The following is a 23,047-nucleotide window of genomic DNA, read 5'->3' on the forward strand; positions in this document are numbered from 1 at the left end:
TATGAAAATAGGATGCTTTCTTCTTAAATTTCAGAAAGAAAGTTCGACTTTGTATGATACCCACATTCTACATCCTGAATATCAACTTCAGATAATCAGTACTGCATTTCTCTAGAAGGTTCTCATTTTTGTTTTGAATTTTTTCTAATGAAAAAAAAGCCTACACCAGCCTTTTATTTTCTGATTAGAATTTGCTTTGGAGGTCACGATGCCGATAAACTGATATGTGAAGTTGAATAATCATCTGAACAGCTTGATCAAAATAAGTGATCATGACCAGACATGGTGGAAGTTTTGAAGGTGGAAGAGTCCTTAGGGCCTGTCCAGTTCAATGACCTCAAGCACTACAGAGGATAAAACAGAGCCCAGGGAGAGGAGACTTGCCCATATTTATAGATCTCAATCCAATTCTCCAGCACTCTTTACTTTTTCACCTCACTGGTTTAAGCTTCCTAAAAACCCCTTTAAACCTCTTTTTCCTTAAAATTTGTTTATTTTTATTTTTCCCCCAGAAAAGCCTGGGCCAAGTGTCTTCTATCATCTGCTACAAGAGTTGTGCTCTTCTTCCCTTCCGGCTTAGTAGGAGAGCTTGTGTTCTCTCACTGTGAATCAACATAAATCACGTTCTTTCATTATTTTTCTTATTTTACTCCTGCTGTACAGAATAAAAGCAAGAGAAGTTCCTATAGCTACTGGACTATCCTCTCTTGACTCCTGTAAAAGTATTTCTTTCCAAGTAAATATACCTCTGCTTTCCTTCAGCAAAACAGTTGGAGACAAAAATAAGATGGTTTAGAGGTATTTGCAACCCTCCTATGACCTTGCACATTGTGTTTAATGCCTTTCTGCTGCATTACTATTTTGGTGGTTCATTAAGGCAAGTCATCATTGAGAAGCACATGGTTAAAGAAAAGCACAAACTCAAAAATACTAAGAGCTATCCTACAACAGTGCCGGGTTCACACCTTAAAGTAGCTTTTTTTGTACATACAGATACCAGGAAAATATCCTTCCTTACTCTTTTCCGACTCCTGTACCACTATTTTCTTTACACACATCTTTCACATAATATGAGCAGCTTGCTGGGCTCATTCTTCATACTATTAGTTACATTTTTAAGGTCAAGTTTGACTGCATTTCTTATGCTTAGCCCAATAATATCTGCCCTGTGACGGTGAAGCCCTCCTTCCACAAAAGCACTCATGATTTGATGCAGGAACTCCTTTTAGGACTATAATTGTTACTAACCTACACATTAAAGGATCAATGATCCAGAAGCTTCATACTTGCCCAGAAACAGTCAATAATTAAACATTTTAAGGAATTCACAGAACTAAACAAAATTAATAGACTAGAGAATTTAGAAACATGCTGTGAACCAATGTTTCAGAAATAATTCACTATGTAAAAATTAAATTAGCTTAACTACAAAATTTTTTAAAAAGGCAGCATTTTCATTTAACCACATAACTCCCAATCAAATGCCATGAGAAGATGTATCTTACCCTGATGCTTGGAATGCACTTTTCAGGTGATTCTTTGAACCTTTACTCATCAACCTTGGATATTAACAAAACTCAATTTTCTTAGCCATTAAAAATATTTTTGACGGCTTTGGATGGAGGATTGGGAGTAGAGGAGATTTCACACTTCTAAGTGTTTGATTTGGTCTGATGGTAGATGAATGAAATAGATGCTAATCCAACGGTAGACTGGAAATGCCTAGCAGCACATCAACCAAGCAAATTCAATCAGAGGTCGACCTGGCCATGCCGTTTCCCCCATTGGCTACAAAAACTTTAAGAATTTAGAAATGCTAGAGTTATAATGATATTCTTGCTCAACTCCTTTATTTTGCGAATGAGAAGGCACAGGTCACAAAAGTTGGATGACTTTTAGCAGCCAAGACACAGAGTCCAGCTCTTTCTTCACTGTTCTATGTAATGATGGTTACAACTCCAAGATTTCATAGCCCATGGAATGGCACTCCTAGGACCAAACTCAAATCGACTAAGTTAAATTGGTTAATTCATTCAACAAGCACTCATCAATTGCCTACCAGTCAGATACAGCTCAGGGACACCACCTTGTTTCTTTAAAAGTCCAACTGGGAAAGTGGTTCATTCTAATGGTGAATAAGAACCTTCACTGCATGGAGGACAGACATTATCTGAGCTCAATATTAACAACAAAACAGCAGATGTATACATTAAAAATAAAACTCTGATAACAGCAGAATCTTGTTCTTCAAAGAGAGTGGAATTGGGCAAGCAACTCCTATTATAGTATTTCCTCAATGAACCAAAGTTCCCTACCAGCCCCCCCACCCCATATGTTATTTCTAAGCCACCTGTAAGAATGAGACCTACTCAAAGTGCAGAAACTGGGTAATAGCTCAGTTTGAAAAATATATACATTCTAACGTAGCAGTGCGGTAGGTTTAGCCACTTACTACTTTTAAAACCTTTTTCTTTAGTTCGTAAAAGCTGCCTGAACCACTGCCTAATTAAGCGTTTTGTTCATTTTATTTGCTCGAGTTCAAATTGTTGCAAGCATAATGTTTGGAATTAATTTTTAAATCTTTTAAAGTTGGAGATTTAATCTTTTAAAATCCCGATGAACCGTCCGTTTCCTTTAATGATAAAAGAAAATTCATCTTAATCTTGGTTTTTGCAAAGCCCTTTGCAAACTGCCAACTTTCTGTTTGTTCACTGTTGAAACGCGTGGCCTGAGAGATCTCAGAGGTCTGGAATATCCTTTTTCAAGAAGCTCTTGCCTTATACAAACCTACTACTGAACTCACCCTGGACACATGCTCTTGTACTGTACCTACTGACCTACCATAAGCAGAGTGTGTGTGTGTGTGAGATATCTGTGAAGCAAAAGAAATTCTAAGACTTAGGAGTCAATGTTTGCGATAACCTACTAACCTATTGATTTGTCCTTCGGGTGTTTCTAGAACACCTGGAAAAGGAATCTGAGACGGGGCGGAGGTGAAGAGGGGAAGGAGAATTAGGAAAGGGCGAGGATAATTACTTCCTGAACCAAGCCTGGGTGGCACTCGAGCCTCGGCCGCACCGGGGTCGGGAGGCAGGGCGAGGAGCCGCCGGGGGACAAGCCAGAAAGTCGGGGGGATGAGCGGACGGCGGCGGCGGAGCAGCGGGCGGCGGGGCGGGCGGCGCGCGGCTGGGGAGATAAAAGCGGGAGGCGGAGCCGCCGGGGCGGGCGGGGGCGCGGCGGCCGCGGCGGGAACGGAGCGCGAGCGGGAGCGGGCTCGAGCCGAGGCGGCGCCGCAGCCAGCCGGGCGGACTGACGAGGGCGAGCGCCGGGCTCCACGCTGCCCCTGCTCCCCGCGCGCCGCGCCCGCTACTGCGCACCTGACGGCCCGCGGCGGGGAGGAGTCCACCGAGTTTGCCCCGGAGCGCGGGGAAGTTTCCCGCGAAGCTCCGCTCCCGGAAAAGGAGGACCAGCAGGCGGCCGCTCGCGAGGTGAGCGCACCGGCTTGGGGCCGGGGACGGGGTGGGGTGCGGGGGCCGGGATTGCGGGGAGCGCTGAGCAGCCGCGGTAGAGGGGTCTGCGTGGGCGGGGAAGTGCATCCTCACCTTTTCAGGTACTTCGCCTCTGTCGAATGAGGGAGGCAGCTTTCTTTTCCTCTTGACCCCGTCTTTCCCTCCCTCCTCACCTTGCCCCCATATTTGAACCCACTTCCGTTCACTTTATTGGACCTGCTCGGAGGGGCGGCGTGTCCGGGAAGTGGAGGGGACAGGACGCGGGAGGGGCGCAGGGGGAGGAGGGGCGCAGGGGGAGGACGGGCGCGCGAACTTAACTACCTGTGCTGGGTTCCCGGGCCCGGCGGGGCGCCCGGGACTCCAGGATTCCGGCGCCAGCGCCCACTTGGCGCAAGCGGGGGTTGGAAGGAGGACACCACAAGGCACAGTATTGAGTTTCTGATGCCGGTTTATCCGGTCCTCCGGCATGTTTGGCAGAAAGATGAGCATCTCTGCAGCGGTGCCTCTTTAAGTGCCTCGGCCTCAAACTCCAGGACCGTGCTGAAGCTCCTGCGAAAGCTGCGGACAGTGTGGGAGGGAAGTTGGGAGACTCGGAGCCCGGGTGATCAGGCCCCAGCAGAGGGGTTGGGAGGCGTGAGGTGGGGAGGAGGATTGAAGTGGGTTGGGGAGAGTAGGAACGGCGTGATTGTTTGGTTGCTGCGGCTATGACTTTCGCGCGGTTACCCGCTCCCCTTTCTGCCCCGTTGGAACATCCTATCAGCATATTTCTGTGAGAGGGCGAGAAGGTGTTCTGTTTGATGCCTGTCAGTAGTTATTTCCAACTAAGTTCACAGGTGCGAAGCCTGAGCCACTGCTCCTCCTCGCTCCTCTCCCTGCGGTCCACCCCCCACTTCCCTCCCACAGGCAAACTGTTCCTGAATCGTTCCCAGGGTTTTGAAAGGGATGGCAAGTAAATAATATAGTTTGTGTTTGTGTGACTTTCCCCCCATTATGTTATCAGAACCAAATCAAAACACTGGAGATGTTTAATAAGATTCCCTTGCAGCAGTTTTTATAGTAATTAAGAGTATTATTTACAGTGTTTATTTTTCTGCGCTTTAACTCCAAACATTGCATCAGTCTCTCTATATACAGCTCTAGCTGTACTGTCACTGTGTCACTGGGTTTAAAGGACAAGGGCTTCTTTTGGACTCACATCTACACACCAAAATACAGTGCGACAATATTCAGTATTTATCTGTCTTCCTGATTCAGTGGTCTGGCACATGCCAATTGCAGTACATAATCGTAACACCATATGCCTGTCTACCAAATTGAGGATAAGGAGAATGTTATTGTTTTTCATGTGCAGGACTACCCTGGACTACCAGATTTTATTATTGCTTAAGGGGTTTTGAAGAGCTTCGGTCAAAATGAATCAAATATACAGAACAAAATTACAATTCTACCCAACGCGTTCAAAAGGAATACAATTCCTGGACACTTATAGTTGACTAGTTATTGAAGAAAAATTAAAATCCTCTCATCACGCAGAAAACATTTTGATTGAATATAGTCAATAAGAAATAGCACACATTGAATGCCCCGAGAAAGCAAGAAGAATTTTCCTTGTGCTTCATTTGAGTTTTATCTCCTTTATTACAGTAACATCCTCCAGAAAATGAACACCTTGCAGATAGATGTTGGTATGTACTGACTAAACACCATATTTTTTAATACAGAGGCTTGGTGACAGTCCAAAAACATAAATGTTTTAAATCATTACCAACCATCTGTTCTCTCCCACTCACTTAAAGCGCAATCTTTTATTTTCACAGGTATCAAAACATACATCCTCATTTCATACATTTCCATGAATATCCTGAAAGCTGCAGTGATATCTGATGTTGACCCAAGTTTGGCAACTGTTGTGTTTGGCTTTTACACTCTAAGCTCCTCTCCTTTTATTTTCAATGAAAGAAGAAATCAAAAAGTTTTAAAGCCTTTGGCCAAAGCTGGTGTATATACTCCAGTGAAATCCGATTGCCTTTTTTTTTTTTTTCCTCCACCTTTTTGTTACCAAACAGCAGCTGAGAATTAGTACAGCTGCAGGCTCCTCCTGATGACATTCTTTCCCTTTCTTCCTGGTCACAAGGGTAGCATTTGGTGCTCTGAAGCAATGTATTAAACAGCCTTGTGACTCCAGAAAATTAGTGTGGTTCCAGAAGGATATAACCTCTTCCCAGGAAGAATTTACAAAATGGGAGGCTAACGTAATATTCCAGACCCCAGATGAAGTGGACTGAAGACATACACTTTGTTTCCCACACAGATGCTGGCTGTCGATATTACGTAGGATATGAATAACATGTCTCAGTAGTATTCTTTATACTTGTGTTTGGGAACTTGGATGAGTTTGTATGTAATCAGCGGATAGAGTCACACCCTTCATTTTGTTCATGTCATCATTAGAGCAATATGTGGGGTTTTGAGTGTCCCCACTCCTTCCCCAATCCAAGAAGGTGTTCACGTTTAGGGATGTTTGCTATAGCTACAACTGGAGTTTTCAGACATTTTTCTCACTCAAAATTAAGTTGCATAATAAATATATTATTCCTTCAGTGCAGCCAGAACACTGGGAAATTCTTTTTACTCAAATCCAGGTGTAATGTTCCAAAACACTTTCATAGTTTTAAGGAAAAAGATATTGGCAATCTTGCCCACACTTTGCAAATAATTGATGTGTACTAAGAGAATATCAAGAACCAAAGAAAGGTGAGGTTTCTGCCTTCTGACCTGGTACTGCTCTATACTGCTTTTGCTTTGAAAGCCTAAGAATCTCCTTTCTTACTACCAGGATAGCACTGAAAGGACTGAGCCCAAACTATAGACAATTTTGAAAGTTAAGTTGCCTTTAAAATATAGTCTGATTTAAACCTTTGGAAATACATAAGGATGTGTTAGATCTTATTTTTCTGTATACTAAAAATGAATTATTGAGGGGAAACAGTTTCACTATGTATAGTAAGCACTCTGAATTATTCATGTTAATGAGAAGAATAGAGGCAAAGATAATCCAAAATCATGGTTATTTAAAAAGTCATTTGTTTTTGTCTTTGGAACGTATTACATGTTCGGTTTAAAAAAGATTTTCATTGTTATTGTGGGCAAGTTGCCTTTCTAATTATTTTGTTTTGTTTAGGTTAATTTTTAAATGAGCTTCTATACCTCAGACACCAGAACCGATTTATAGGGAGGTGGCACAGATGGGCAACCTGCCCAGAAAGGAACTGGGTGATAGAAGTAAGCGAAGCTGGTATGGGAACTTTGCAATGGAATATATGTCATTCACAGAAACATAATCAAGACTCGATTGTATATCTACGTAATGAATATGTTTTAAGAATTAGACATATTCCTGGAAAAAGTGAAAGTCCTACAATCAAAAGTTGAGAAATTCATTCCCACTTCACATGTAAGAGAGGTGATTAATACGTTTTTTTAAAAAAATGATAGTGGATTACTCCTGAAAACCAAACAGGAACATTCTGATTGATAAATCTTACCAAGCCAAATCTGTAACCGTGAGGTTTTACGAACGCGTACACACGTGTATGTGTGAAGGTGACAATCCTCAGCCTTCCATGGGTACTTTCTAAAGAAGAAACAGACGCCACCAGAGTAAGGGGTTCATCTCTGTACCTATAATCCAAATCAAAGTACATTTCATTGAAGAGAAGCTCTCAAGTGTCTACCGTTACCGTGGACCTGGTTAGATAAAATAGTTGAAGTTCAGCAAGACTGGTAATTTAACAGTTTTCTATTGTGTTTTCCAAAAGCTCTAGGGCAAAATTGGTTGTGGATGAAATAGTTACTTGAACAAGAAGTTGATTCACACCATAGCGCTGGCCATTAAACACCTCGTTTATAGTCACTGTTCAGTGGTATATAGATTTTGTTGAATTGTTAGTTCTGTGGACTATTAGAAAACCTCTGTGGGGAAGGTTAGAGCTGCTAAAAACATATGATTGGAAAAGCAGATAAGATCACTTTTATTTCAAGAATTCAAAGCAAAACGTAAAACCGTAACTTTTACAGCAGTGAGCAGAATGGTAACAGAGTAGATGTCCCCTTCAGAGTGGTGACTATGTTCTCGTAATAAATGTGCTCACTACTGCGAGTGGAGAGGTACTTCTTTATTGAGGAAACATTTTTAAAAAAATTTTTCATAGGGCATGGCATTTTTTTTTTTAAAAGACTTGAGTCCTTAGACTGAGTATTTTAAAAGCAATATTGTGGTTGGAAATATAATTGAGACCCACAGGATATATTTTATACACATTTGTTAAAGAAATCAGTTTCTTCAGATCAGCGCCTAAGTCTTAGAAACAAAATTACGCATTTTGTTATAGAGATGGAAAGGACCTTTAAAGTAATTTATTCCAATGCCCTCATTTTACAGTTAAGGAAATGGGGACCCACAGTGATCACGGTGAGCCGCTAAAGGTCATACTGGTAGTTAGTGGCAGAGCAGAAACTAGAAACCTGATCTCCTGAGTCATTCAGCTCCCATGTAGTAAGTTGGGTGCTGAGGCAGGGGAGTTAACTCTTTCTGGCCATCACGGTAACAACTCCACAAGATAATCACGAAATGGAACGGTACAGAGATAGATGCAGAAGGCTCGTGATTTTTCTGTCTTCTGTCATCCACTGGGTGATTGCCATGGACCAAACCGTGGTTCTCAACCCTCTTTGTCTCTTTTTTTTTTTAACAGCAAATATTTTTGTTTTTCCCCGTTCATATCCTGAAATGTAATTCATCAATAATTTAGTTACCGAGGGGCGCCTGGGTGGCACAGCGGTTAAGCGTCTGCCTTCGGCTCAGGGCGTGATCCTGGCGTTATGGGATCGAGCCCCACATCAGGCTCTTCCGCTATGAGCCTGCTTCTTCCTCTCCCACTCCCCCTGCTTGTGTTCCCTCTCTCGCTGGCTGTCTCTATCTCTGTCGAATAAATAAATAAAATCTTTAAAAAAAAAATAATTTAGTTACCGAATATATCTGTAATGAAAAGGAGCAGTAAAATAAAAGTTAATTTGTAATTAATAACTATACTAATGTCTGGGAATGACTTCACTGGAGCACATATTAAAGAAGCAGAAGCTTGCATGAATATATAATGAATGAAGGTGGATTTAAGACAAATAAAAACATCAGAAGACGTTCTATTCAAGAAGTACAGGAAAGTGAAAGAACAGGATAGACTGTAAGTATGTTAGGATAGTTACAAACTAGACTTATTTGTATGTGATAAAGAAGAATATAATGGGAATCGTTCCAGGGAAAATATGCCAAGTCAAATCATAGACTGTCGGAGTGGAGAAAATGTGCAAGTGTGATATTTTGCAAATGAGAGAGTAAATAATATACTTCCACTAAAATTCCAAACCTTTTTTATGGAACATTTTCATGCTGTTACTAGTGGGAACTCTATTTCAAGGGATTCTGCAGGTTACGCAACATATCATCAATAATAGCAGATAAAATACTTCTAAAATGAAAATTATTGATTTCGTGCTGATATTGCTTCTACTATTGTAGTCTGTCAATTCTAGGCTTAGGAGACAGATTACATGGAATGATTAAATTATTCACCGTGGCAACCTTAATTGTCAGTCTCGGGGCTTTCGGTGGAAATTCTTATAAAATGCTTAATTGCAGTTATGTACCATATTCTGTGGGTTGATGTCCACTGTAAGTTTAGATCATTGGGACATTGCATGTTGTATGGGGTATTTGGGGAAATTCTCCATTAAATAGGGCTGCTCCTTCACACTAAAAGCCAACCACACTCCCCTGTCCCAATAACTAATAAACCACAGTGGTAGCCAGCCCCTCCCAAAATGGTCTCTAGGGGCGGTGTGACCCTGAGGAGAGCCATAGGACTAGATAAATAAGATTTTTATGATGACATGGATTATTCTTCATGCCCTTCCTCATCTATCCTTATTTTTTTTTAAGTAGGACTATCCTGCTTGTCCATGGTCTCCTGCCTTCAGTGGGCTAGGGTTACAGACTCTCTGACCATCAAACTCAAGCTCATGCTCTGATCTTTTGCTGTCACTGGCACCTTTATAGAAGTTTACTTCTTCTGGTCCTCATTTCTCTTAGAAATCCCTCTTTGCTGGGTGACTGCGAGTGTTGACAAACTAATATGCAAGCTGGCTAGTATTTTAGTTCTCCCAGGCCTTAACCTTGTTTAGATGCATGTCTCCAAAAAGCATTGAAGGCTTTCATATAGACACAGACAATATATACAGTCACACATATGTGTGTGTGTGTGTATTCATGTATATGTATATATGCACATGGTATATGCGTGTACGTATAATTTCAGGCACTGAAAAAACAGGAAAGGAGGTATTATTTGAGATTGTATTTTGAATGCCCTTGAAACATATTTATGCAAGCAAAGAACTGCACTGGTTCAATATTTGAAGTTGCACCATAAAATAGTGCTGTGAAGTATGCTCACAAAAGAGACCAAAATGTGTTACCAACGCCAATAAGCTGTTGTTTTAGAATTTTTTTTTTTGTATTGCTTAAAATAAATGCATCCTGTGCTAGCATAGAGGAGTTGGGCTGGGCGGGAAGGGATAGACAACTGTGGTGTCTTAGTAGTCTGGGTACTGTTGACACTAGAAGCACACCAACATCTCTTCTCTCTGCAAAATAGAGAGTTTTTGCAGAGAGATTAGAGGGTTTTGAAGATGACCTGTATATGCAACACACAGGAGAGCATGGGACCCTAGTGACGAGGGAGTTGAGAGGGAAACTCAAATTTTTCACTTCTAACGTTTGGACTTAGCAGATGGTAACGTAAGACCTGCTCTCGAAATGAAGAGTTAATGTGAGATGTCATCTCAGTATTAGCTACAGCAAGTATCTTGAACTTACCAAACTGTTAAGCATTGTGTTTTTTTCTTAGATTACTTTCCTTTCTAAGTCCATTTTAGATGTCTTTTATGACACTGTATATCTTAGTCTTTTTAAAGAAGGAGACTTTTTAATGTAAAGTCTTAACAGTGAAGATGAAAGTCATGGGGTATATGTGTGTGTGAGTGAGTGTGAATAATCAGTTGTTTTGACATAACCACGAGATTCTCTCCATAGGAGAGCACGGTTTACCCAATCATGAGAAACGGCTTTTCCTACAAAGGGGATGCAGCAATTGTACAGACCACAATTTGATCTGTGATTATTTTGGTGTATATTGTTCATTCTTACTGGAAGCATCTTGGTCAATTGAATGGCCCAGTGCTCAACCTCAGACTGACCCCTAACTTTATTTGGTCTACTTTTGTTACAATTTCTAATAAGAGTGTAGTGGTGCAGTGGGGATTGAGAGAAGATGAAATTGAGGGTGTTGGATTGTGGAGGTGATAAGGAAAATAAGGAGTTTCTTTCATTTGAGAGCACAAAGATCTGTGTAGGCAGTGAAATTTTATTGGAAATCTGCCTTTTCTTGTTATGCTTTTTACTCTTGTATGGAATAAGGCAAAGATTGTGAAAGCAAAGCCCTCCTCCTTCTTTGCACTGTTAACTCCACCATACAACAGAAACCCCCCCCTTTTTTTTGCCAGAATAAACAGATATGACTTCTTCCAGTTGCTAGCCTCATTGTGCCCCTTTTTACTTCAATACTACCCTAAACTGAAATCTAACACACTAAAGAATGTAGTTAAGAAAAGGAAAAATACACCCAGTCAGTGTAGTGAAAGAAATTTCAGAAGCCTCTAGAAATATGTGAAAACGGGAAAACCAAATAAGACAATTTTGTCAATTCAAATGAAGAATGTAATATTTGCTTTTCCATTAGTTTCAGAAGCAAGAAGCTCAAGGCTCACTTTGTTTTGTAGTCATTTTTATTGTTTTCTTTTTTTATCACAGAGGGAGTTAGAGCTGTGACCTATTGTTACAGGTTACTTGAAGCAAATATAGTCTGTGAAGATTTACATAAAATGATGGCATTGATTACTTTAAAAAAAGAAATTGCAAAATTGAAATGCAGGCACGATTTTTTAGAAACATATCTCTAAATAAATTTGATTTTCCCACAGCCTTCTTTGAACAGATTAGAGTGAGGGTAATTTATTCCCCACCCCCAAATCAGTGTTCCCAATGTATTAAAAAATGCTTATGTGTGAGTGACATTATTGGACTAAAAGCAGTGACCATTAACATTATTTGACTTTCTAATATTTGCACTCTAATTTTCAATTAGGAACTTTTACCAAAGAATGAGACTCTATTACTGTGACAGGGTTGGCAGTCAGCTGGATGCATTGGGATGGTCTTACTGGTTATCTGTGGCCAGAGCCCAGGTTGTACTGATTGTTAAATATTTTAGGTATTACTCCTGTACTTATGGTATCATTTTTGTGACTTGCTAAAAAATCTAGCAAAGTCATATTCTCAGATTTTGCAGTTCAGGGAATTATAACAGCATCTTTTTTTTTTTTTTTTTTTTTTTTTTTTAAGGAATTGTATTTATTTGACAGAGAGAGACACAGTGAGAGAGGGAACACAAGCAGGGGGAGTGGGAGAGGGAGAAGCAGGCTTCTCGCTGAGCAGGGAGCCAGATGCGGGGTTTAATCCCAGGACCCTGGGATCCTGACCTGAGCAGAAGGCAGACGCTTAAGGACTGAGCCACCCAGGCGCCCCTATAACAGCATCTTGAATGGAAATGGATTTGCAAATTACTGAACTCCCGAGTAGGAGAGATTGTTTATCTAGTACCTTGGAACTTCGGTTCACCTTGAATTTTCCCACCATAGATACACTGAGTACTATCCAATTAGAATTCCTTGAAATTATTGGCACATATTTTATGCAGAGCACACTATAAAACATATTTATGCTCAAGAAGTCCCTCTACGTTCCCCGCTTATAGAGCCAGCTATGTATTTGGCATTTCTTCTTTTCTGTCTTAAATACCAAATGAAACATGTCAAAGTCAAACTTGCTATCCCTGCCCATCTCACCCCAACCTGCAGTATTCTGGTTGAATCTGGATTTTATCCTTGACATTCTGGTTGAATCTGGATTTTATCCTTGACATTCCCTCTCCTTCACCCCATATCAGAACCTTCACTGAGTTGTTGATTGGGTGAAGTGTGTTATAAATTGTACACCTGAAGCTAATATAACACTGTTTGTCGATTACACTTCAATAATAACATTTTTTTTAAGTGTATTACAAATCTGGCTTGGGCCATCACCCAAGTCTAAGCTTTCACACTCTGCTGTGTAGAAAACCTCAGGGGCTTCATCACTGGTCTCCTGGCATCCGATATTGCTTTCCTACTATTCCATGCTCCAGTGCAAATGTAATTATCACTGCTTTAACTACATCCACCACTTCCATGGGTTGCCATTGCTTGGTAAAGCCCAAAGCTGTGCACCTGACTTTTGTAACCCAACAATGTCGTACTCCTCCAGTCTCATCTTTTCGATGTTCCCACTCTTCCTCTGCATCCACTGGCTGGCTTTCTTCTAGTAGGTCTGACTCACCATGCTCGCCATGCTCCCCACCATCCCCATACCCATGAATACACATACCCAAACATTGCCTAGTTAACTCTTAGCACCTCAAATACTAACCCAAATGTCATTTCTGCAAATGAGCCATTTCTTCCCCGTGGACTGAGCCAAATCTCCTTGTAATGTATATATACACATATATATTTGTATGCGTAAATGTATCCATATTTATGTATTCATATCCCTCATCCCAGATAGTTGCAAATCCATTTATTTGGGTATTTATTGAATCAACCACTAAAGTAGAGAACTGTCTAGTTTTGATGGTCTTTATATTCCTAGAAAATATTGCAGTGCCCACTCCTACTGGGAGTGTAATAAGTATTTATTAAATGAATGTTGACTGATCATTGCTCTCTTTAACCCCGCATGTGCACAGGCATACATACGTACTACACACACACACACCCAGTCACACCCACCCTTACATTCAAGTGAAAATACGTAAATAAAAACTTGCAAGCTTAAAGCCCCACTTTTTTTCTTTCTTTGTGACCTCTCCAAATATCACACTCCTCTTTCTTCAATTTCCGTCCCTATCAATGATTCATTCGAGGTGAATGAATGTGCAGTGTTACATTTGCTTAGAAAGTACAGCTGGTCTATTGAATTTCTTACCCCTCCCCCCAAAAAAGCTCAAGCATTCCTTTATTATTACCTCTGACATGTGAGATCGTTTCATAATTACAGGAATTTTAAAAGGCTTTTTAAAAATTTGTTTAATTGTAAAATTTAAATTTAAAAAAGGCTTTTAAAAAATTTTTAAATTACAGGAATTTTAAAAGGAATTTTAAAACTATGAGAGTTTTATGCTGTGCCATTTGTGCATATTTTGGCATTAGACAGTGATCTAAGATTGTACCATGCTGGAGAAAAGAAAAAGAAAATCTTCTCGAGGTTACCTGTCCATATGGCCCCTGTGTGCAGATACATGAAATGAAGGAGAATAAAAATTAAATTAAGAGTAAATATACAGAAATGAAAGAGTAACATAAAAGTCTAGGTTACAAATTAGAAGTTCGTATTTTCAAGCATTGCACAGAGGCTTCCAAGTATGGCTAAAGTAGTTAAGGAAGAGACCTAGCTTACTTACTTGGCACTTACTGTGTTTAGATACAGTTTTAATGTTTGTGCCTAAATTCCAGTTGCTGTATTAAAATTGAGTTGAGTTAGTCTCCTTTTTACTTAAAGCCTTCTTGCTTTGACTAGTTTAGGGGAGAAGCTGCTAAGCCTGGAACCCTTTGTGCCAGAAAATAAGGAATTGTTCAAAACTAATGGAGACATCAGACGGACCTAAGAGCCAGATTTAAGGGACTCCCACTTCAAGGCCCGATTTAGGATCATTTGAACATAAAAAGTACTAATGTATGAAATGGATGAGAGCACATTGATTACGAAAAGAATCCTGAGAGTGTAGTGTGTGTGTAGTATGCAGGTGGTGGTGGGTAGAAGGAAAAGCTCTGTTTTCCTGAAGAATACAAGCTAATAATTTAAAAAATGATGGAATTATAAAGTCACCTTTTTGCAGCACTATTACAAGAGTAATCAAAGGGTCATCCAGCACTGGGTGAATGGTTTTTGGGGACAGGATATCCATGCTATCTCTAAATGGCATCTCACAGATGGCTTATTAATTACAAAGAGGGGTAGATAGGAAGAAATCTGGCAGACACCAATTTCACCAAGTAATCACACTTGACATCACCAACGAGTGGGACAAATTGACATCCTGTACCTCTTGATATGATACATACGTGAAGTAGGACCCTAGCGTGGAGTAATCCCCTGTGAAGTTATAATGCCAAAAATGTTTCACCTGAATCTAATCATAAGGCAATAATCTGACAACTCCAGATGGGTGGAAACATTCTTCAATATAATCAACCTGGACACTTCAAAAATGTCAGTCACACACACACACACACACACACACACACACACACACACACAAATCCAGGAAAATTGTTCAGGATTAAAGGAGATTGGGAGACGTGGCAACTAACTGCAAGACATCCTTCTTGATTAGATTCCAGATGGAGGAAAACTATAAAGGTTAATACTGGGACAATTGAAGGAATGTGAATTTGGACTGTAGATCACAGAATAATATAACATCCATGGTACATTTCCTAAGTGTGACGATCATATTGGAGTTGTGTAGGGGAATGTCTTTTTTGGGGAAAGGATATATTTGGAAGTATTTACAGGTGAAATCTCATGATCTCTGCAGCTTCCTTTGAAGTGGTTGAGCAAAATTATTGTTTTAAAAAGTGCTGGGAAGAAAGAGAACCAAGTGTGGCAAATGTTAACAATTGTTTAATTTAGGTAAAGATTGTATAGTAGTCATTAGATTAATGCTACTTTTCTGCAGGTTGGATGTTTTTCAGAATAAAAACTGGATAAAATATCCTGTGATTTTAAGCTAACTAGGCAGCAGATGAGATCATTATCCTATTGTTTGGAAGTGAGCCAGCATGTTTGAGAGTTGGTTAGTCCATGAGTAAAGTGTCCTCTCCAACGTATCTAAATTTCTTCACTCAGCATTCCACAATATTCTGTGAGTTATATTTAAACACTTAAGGAGAGCTAGCCTTAAAAGAACATCTCTTAGGCAATGTAGGAGACGATGTACCCTATAAAACAGTTTAACTACTCATGGTTTTCACTACAAAATGCACGACATAACAGACTGTAGTATGCAGTGTAGAATAGATATGGCCAGGGCCCCAGTAAAATTTAGGATCCGGTGTGATTCTCAACTGTACATTGTCTGGAAGGCGGGCAAGCACCGTTAGTGCTTGTGGATTAGAAGTAGGTCCCTAACTCGCAGTACCGTACATTCACATAATAAAGCTCTCTGTTTAATCGGTAAATGAGGGCTGATTCTATATGAAGCACAAAGTAAAAGAGGTTAAATTAAAAATACTTACAAATTTTGTAATAAATTATCTCTTCAGAAAAATTTGACTTCAAAATAACTATTTAAAATATTTCTCCTACCATTAAAGTGTAATGTATAATACTTGTACTCAAGTCCCTGTAAGAATACTTTGCGTTGGTCCTAAGATAACATTTAGGGCTGCTTCAGAGATGTACCTTTCATATAACCAGACCAAGGGGAGTGGTGCTTCTTGATAAACAATAATAATTTAAAAAAAAAGAACTTCTAAACCTTTTTGTATCTTAAGATACAATAAACCAAAGATACAAATATTAAGAGTTCTTTCCCCTTATATTTTATGCGATAGTTCATGAGTTATTCTAAGTTATAACAAGAAGAGATTAGAGTTTCTGAAAAATCCGAAAGAACCAGTCTCTTGATACTGCTAGCATATACTGTCTTGAGGCTAAAATGTCACAATAATAGGAACTCCTCACCAGAAAAAGTTATAATTCATCTTCCACTTACATTTAGACAAATATTGAGAATCAGCTTGAACTTGGCATTCTTTTAGTAAGGGGGAAACAGTAACAAATTATTATGGGGAGGGAGTTGGTTCTTTAAAAGTCTTGATTATCTTCACATAGAGGAAGTAATAGCTTTTGTACCACTGTCCTTCTCTCCCCCACCCCAAGATACTTATATAACTTACATTTATATTAGTCTTAAGACAATGGATAGCCATACCACTGAGAAGTTTAAGACTTGAGAGAATGGGTGAAATTGAATTTTGTGATCTCATTAAACTGTTAATATATTTTTATTTCATATTTTTTAAAAAAGTTCCAAGACCATGAACAACGTAGTTAAGAGCTGTTTGAATTTATAGCAGTAGGGAAAGTGGACTTCCATATAGAATTTGGCATGAGAAGAGAACAGCGGGGCGAACAATTTGTGTAGGTAGTTATTAGCTGGAAGCTATTTGTACTCCAAGTTTATTGAATATACACATATGATAATAAGACTTTGCAGAAATTGAACCCTTTGATAATAAATCCATGTTAAAGATTGTGCCTTGGGGAATAATTCTAGATGTTATAAGTATATTTGAATTCCCTCCACACAGAATGCAGAACTCTAGACCAAGTAACTATTTTTCATTCATGGTATTTAATAGGTCATTTCACCTAAAGTCTCAGAAAGGAAAAATAAAACAAACAATGGAAAATAGTGTTGTTGTTTTATTTGTACCTATATTCAAAACACTGCAATCATGAAAGAAATAGCAAAAGAGAACCATGAAACCTTTCTCCAGAAGTGAACTAAACTATGCTCAAAATCATAGTTATCAGAAATAAATAAATACCTAATCATTATCTAAGAAGTCTCCCGGGCAGTGCATGCTGGAATTACTGATTAACTGGTTTTTGCTTTTGTGGCATCCACTCGGTTGCTTAGAAAAAGCACCTTAGTAGTAAAATAAAATACAGAAAAGGATTCTCCTTATGAACTGGTACATTTATAACACTTCACGGAACCATGCACTCCCTCCCCCCCAACTCAATTTTACTGTATGTTAACAAAATAAAAATAGATTGAGGGATCCTTCCAATTCCCTTCCCTCATTTTAGACTTTTGTTACATTTTTATTATTATGTCAAATTTTATATTTTCATATTTAAATGAAATCAGTGCTCAGAACAGTCCTTTCATAACTGTTTCCCTTTCTGAGTTATTTTGATTTATTTTGAGCTTGGCTAGATGTTATTATCAGGGAATTTATTCTAGGAGGGCTCCTGTGGATTTGTGCTTCCTGAATTTTTGCTTGCCTGATGAATTTCCCCATCCCTCCACCACCACCATCCTGTCCCCTTGTCTGGCACCTATGTCTCTAGTCCATAAGCCATTTTTTCATCTGACTATCATCATTTATTAGTTCCAGGAGGTTTTTTTATTGACTTTTTTTTTCTGCATAGATGGTTATGTCATCTGTGACAAAGACAGTTTTATGTCTCCTTACCAATCTGTATACTTTTTATTTCCTTTTTTCACCTTACCAATTAACCCGGATTTCCAGTATGATGTTGAAAAGCAGCGGTGAGAGGAGACATCCTTGCCCTGTTCCTGATCAGAAAGCTTTGAGTGGCTCATTATTAAGGATAATGTTGGCTGAAGGGTTTTTGTAGCTTTTTTTTTTTTTTTTGGTCAAGTTGAGGAAGTTCTTAATTTCTAGTTTACTGAGTTTTTATCATGAATTGGAGTTAGAGTTTCTCAAAAGCTTTTTTTGCATCTATTGATAAACTTGTGTGATTTTTCTTTTTTAGCCTGTTGATGTGATAGGTTACATTAACTGATTTTCGAATGTTGAACCAGCGTTGCATATGTGAGATAAATCCTACTTGGTCATTGTGTATAATTATTTTTATACATCGTTGGATTTGATTTGGCAATACTTTGTTGAGGATTTTTACATCTATGTTCATAAGAGATATTGGTCTATAATTTTCTTTTCTTGTAATGGCTTTCTTCGGTTTTGGTATTAGGGTAATTCTTAGCTCATAGACCAAGTTAGAGGTTATTCCCTCTGCCTCTATCTTCTGACAGAAAATATCAAGAATTGGTATAATTTCTCCCTTTAGTGTTTGGCCTATTCAGATTGTCTATTTCTTTTTGTGTGAATTTTGGCAGATTCTGTCTTTTAAAGAATTGGTCCACTTCATATAGTTATCAAATTTGTGGGCATGGAGTTCATAACATTTCTTTATTATGCTTTTAATTTCCATAGGATATGGAAATCAGTCTGACTAGAGACATTGATTTTATTGATCTTTTCAAAGAACTGGCTTGTGGTTTTGTTGATTTTTTTTCCCATTGATTTCCTATTTTCTTAAACATTTTTAAAGATTTTACTTATTTATTGGTCAGAGAGAGAGAAAGAGCACAAGCAGGGGGTGTGGCAGGCAGAGGGAGAAGCCGGAAATGTGGGGACTTGATCCCAGGACCCTGGGATCATGACCTGAACTGAAGGCAGGTGTTTAACCAACTGAGCCACCCAGGCATCCCGGATTTCCTATTTTAAATTTCATTGTTCTGTTCTGATTTTTATTATTTCTTTTCTTCTACTTACTCTGGAATTAACTTGTTCTTCTTTTTCTAATTTCCTCAGTTAGGAGCTTAGAGGGTTTATTTTAGATAATATATGCATTCAGTGCTGTAAGTTTCTCTCTAAGCCCTGATACTGTGGCATACCACAAATTTTGGTAAATTGTATTTTTCATTTTCATTTAGTTCAAAACATTTTTAGATTTCTCTTGCACTTTCTTCTTTGACCATGTGTTATTTAGAGGGGTGTTGTTTAATCTCCAAGTACTTTGGAATTTTCCAGCCATCTTTCTGTTATTGATTTCTTATGTAATTCCACTGTGATATGAGAACAGACATTCTGTGATTTCTATTCTTTTAAAATTTTTAATGCCTGTTTTATGGCCCAGAATGTGGTTTATCATGGTAAATGTTCCATGTACACTTGAGAAGAATGTGTATTTTGCTCTTGTTGGATGGAGTAGTATAGCTGTCCATTATATCCCGTTGACTGATTGTCTTATTGAGTAAAACTATGCCTTCACTGATTTTTTTTCTCTCGCTGGATCTCTCTCTCTCTCTCTTTTTTTTTTTTTAAGATTTTATTTGGGAGAGAGAAAGAGAGCGTGAATGGGGAGGAGGGGCAGAGGAAGAGGGAGAAACAGACTTCCTGCTGATCAGGGAGCATGATGCAGGGCTTGATCCTGGGATCCTGGGGTCATGACTTGAGCTGAAGGCAAGTGCTTAACTGACTGAGCCACCCAGGTGCCCCTGGATCTGTTCATTTCTGATAGAGGGCTGTTGACATCTCCAACTTTAATAGTGGATTTATCTGTTTTTCCTTACAGTTCTATCAATTTTTGCCTCACATAGTTTGATGTTCTCTTGTTATACCCTCGTGTTAAGGATTGTTGTATCTTCTTGGAGAATTGACTCCTTTACCATTATACTATGGGATATAATATCTCTGATATCTTTCCTTGTTGTGAAGTCAGGAGCAACTTAACTGGATCCTCTGCTCAGAATATCACAAGGCTGGAATCAAGCTCTTGGATGGGCTGCATTCTCATCTGAAGCCCAGGGTCTTCTTCTAAGCTTATTGAGCATATGGACAGAGTTCACTTATTACAGCTATGGGACTGAGACCCTCAGTTCCTAAAGGCCATCCCTCTGCATAAGAAGTTCATAGTTAGCTTTTTGCTTTTCCAAAGCCAGTAGGAGAACATCTCTGGCTTCAGGAAAGTCCTGGACCGCTTTTAAAGGATCACCTGATTAAGTCATGCCTACTCAAGATACTTTCCATTATATTTTATCTTTTTTTATGTGTACAACATGATGATTTGATAAATATACATTGTGAAATGATTGTCACAGTCAGGTTAGTTATATCTATCACCTCACATAGCTACTTTTTTTGTGTATGTGTGGTAAGAATGCTTAAGATCTACTCTCTTAGCAATTTTCAAGTACATTACATCCCCAGAACTTATTTATCTTACAGCTGAAGGATTATACTCTGACCAGCATCTCCCTAGTTTCCCAACTTCCTAGCCTCTGGTAACCCCCATTCTGTTCTGTTTCTATGAGTTCTTTTTTTGTTGTTGTTTTTTGGCTTTTGGGTTTTTTTAGATTCCCTACATAAGTGAGACCATATAGTTAATAACACTATATTGTGTTACCTTGCCCCTTGCCTTTAACATTTGTCACACTTGTTAATCATATGTTTAATTTGTTTTAACTTGTTTTCTTGCTTTTTTCCAGTTTACTTTTGTGTTCCAGTACCTAAACCATGTCTGCCAGATAACAGATTCTCAAAATATGTTTGATAAATGACTAAAATGTTGCTATTATCATCAAAATGGGCTAGAGTAGTTCTGAGGCTTTATGAGAGAAGTTAGTCTTGAGCTGCTCATTTATAGGACGGAGGTCAGAAAGAAAGAAAGTTTCAGGATAGAGGTCATAAAAAGAAAAAACAAACTGGTCTATGTACAGATGGGCATGGAGTGCTCAGGAATCCGTAGATTAGAGAAGAGGCGTTCTGTTGGGGGGCAGCAGGAAATTAGCTTGCAGAGTTATAGAGACTACCTTATGAAAAGCCTAAAAGGCAGATAGAAGAGTTTTCCACTTTAGATCAAACAACAACAACATCTAATGACTTTTTAAGCAAAGGAAAACTATTTAATAAGCAGTACTTAAGAATGACTGATGAAGCAGCATTATTTGTGTTGAATTGAAGAGATTATCTAGAGATAAGTTATCTACCCAGAAGTCTCTTTGTTCATTTATTCAACACATCTTTATATTTCACTCACTATGTCTAAAGCACTGTGTTTGGTATGGGTGTTACCATGAACATCACTTCAAAGATAGGTCTTAAAGAACAAACAAGGACCAGCTTGAGGTTGGCAGAGGGTCTGAAAAAGAAACGAGAGAATGTTTGTGTGCCCATGGACAAAAATGAATGCAGTTCGTTCTTAAGAATTTAAATAACTTATCCTACCTTTAGAGTAAAGTTTGAGATCAAGGTATGAGTGATAAAATTAAGGAAGTAAGCAAGAGCTACATGAGAAAGGGCCTTGATTGTCATCTTAAGAAATGTGGAACAGTTAAGAAGTATGAGCAATGATAGAATATATAATGGGAATATCCAGCAGACATTAAAAAATGTGAGACCAGAATAGATGAGTTATATTAGAATGGGAACATGGGTTACCTTTTCATCTTTACAGAAATTAGATCATTTCATGGGGGACAACAGAGAAGAGAAAGTAGAACTCCAAGAAAGAAAAAAAAAAAAAAAGAAATGGGTGAGATTGTTAAAGGTTGAACAAGCTATGATCACCATAGGAGTCAGAGATGTGAGACTTTCCAGAATGGTTCAACAAGTCAATGGCATGAAATGTTCAGGCATGCAAAGGTCATATTTTGCAATAGCAAGAAGGAAATAACTTGCAGCCGTATAAAGGAAGTTCTCTGTGGTTGCCTGGATGACCAATTAACAGATAATCACAATATTTCAGTTTTTTGTGTTTTTTTTTTTAAGATTTTATTTATTTATTTATGTATTCGACAGAGAGAGAGAGAGACAGCCAGCGAGAGAGGGAACACAGGCAGGGGGAGTGGGAGAGGAAGAAGCAGGCTCCCAGCGGAGGAGCCTGACGTGGGGCTCAATCCCAGGACTCTGGGATCATGCCCTGAGCCAAAGGCAGACACTTAACGACTGCACCACCCAGGCACCCCACAACATTTCAGTTTTGATGTCTACTTTTATAAGTTCCTAAGATGTGGGTAAATGATATAAAAGTATCTGCCCATGTTGGAAAGAGGATATTTTCTTAAGACAAGGAGCCCCTTATATCCTTCTTAGCTCTGACTTTCAGTAACTTTTGGTAATAAAAAGTAAATGAGCTCATTTTCAGCAAATTTTAGTAAATCTCACAAGTTCAGCATCACTCCATTTGAGGGGTACACTTAAGTTTAGTGGAAAAAAATGTGATTTGGAGGCAGACAAACTAAATTTGGATTCTGGTTCTGCCTATTATGAGTCATGTGAACTTCTCTATTTTGGTATTTACTTCCTGTCTCTAAACAATATCTACATCCTAGAATTGATATTTTAGTTTTAGGCTTTATTCATTGACTTTCCACCATGATGGAGGAGTCTTTTCTAGTCCTTTTTCCTTCCTCGTTTTACCATATGTATTGATCCTTGACCTCCCAACCCTCCTATCCTCGCAATGTAGTGATAGCATTTTGTTTACATACATGTTCAGTCCATTCATTATCATGGTTGTGTATGTTTTCCACAGCTAGCCATGCAGCTCAATCTCATTTTTTCCTTTCCTACATTTTCTGTTTTCCCTGAAGTTAATAGTGTCTTTCTCTTTTATTTGCGTAATGTTCTAAGTTTTTATCACTGATTGGATCAAAGTCTTCATCATTGTTTAAGTATCCTCTCTAGATGTTCAGACAAATCAGCTAGTCTACTAGTTTTAT

At 38.9% G+C, this 23,047-nt stretch overlaps 1 protein-coding gene across 2 annotated transcripts in view; it reads left to right on the forward strand.

The window, feature by feature from the left end:
- The first annotated feature begins 3,315 nt into the window (after positions 1-3,315).
- CHST9 (carbohydrate sulfotransferase 9) overlaps positions 3,316-23,047 on the forward strand; it is a 233,202-nt gene continuing 213,470 nt past the window's right edge. For both annotated transcript variants that reach the window (XM_087869906.1, XM_087869907.1), the window contains exon 1: positions 3,316-3,488. The gene's annotated coding sequence lies outside the window, so the exon portion shown is untranslated. The remainder of the gene's footprint in view (positions 3,489-23,047) is intronic.

Source organism: Ursus americanus, chromosome 19 (assembly GCF_024610735.1).
Source record: "Ursus americanus isolate L20-20 chromosome 19, mUrsAme1.1.p, whole genome shotgun sequence".
Taxonomy (NCBI): domain Eukaryota; kingdom Metazoa; phylum Chordata; class Mammalia; order Carnivora; family Ursidae; genus Ursus; species Ursus americanus.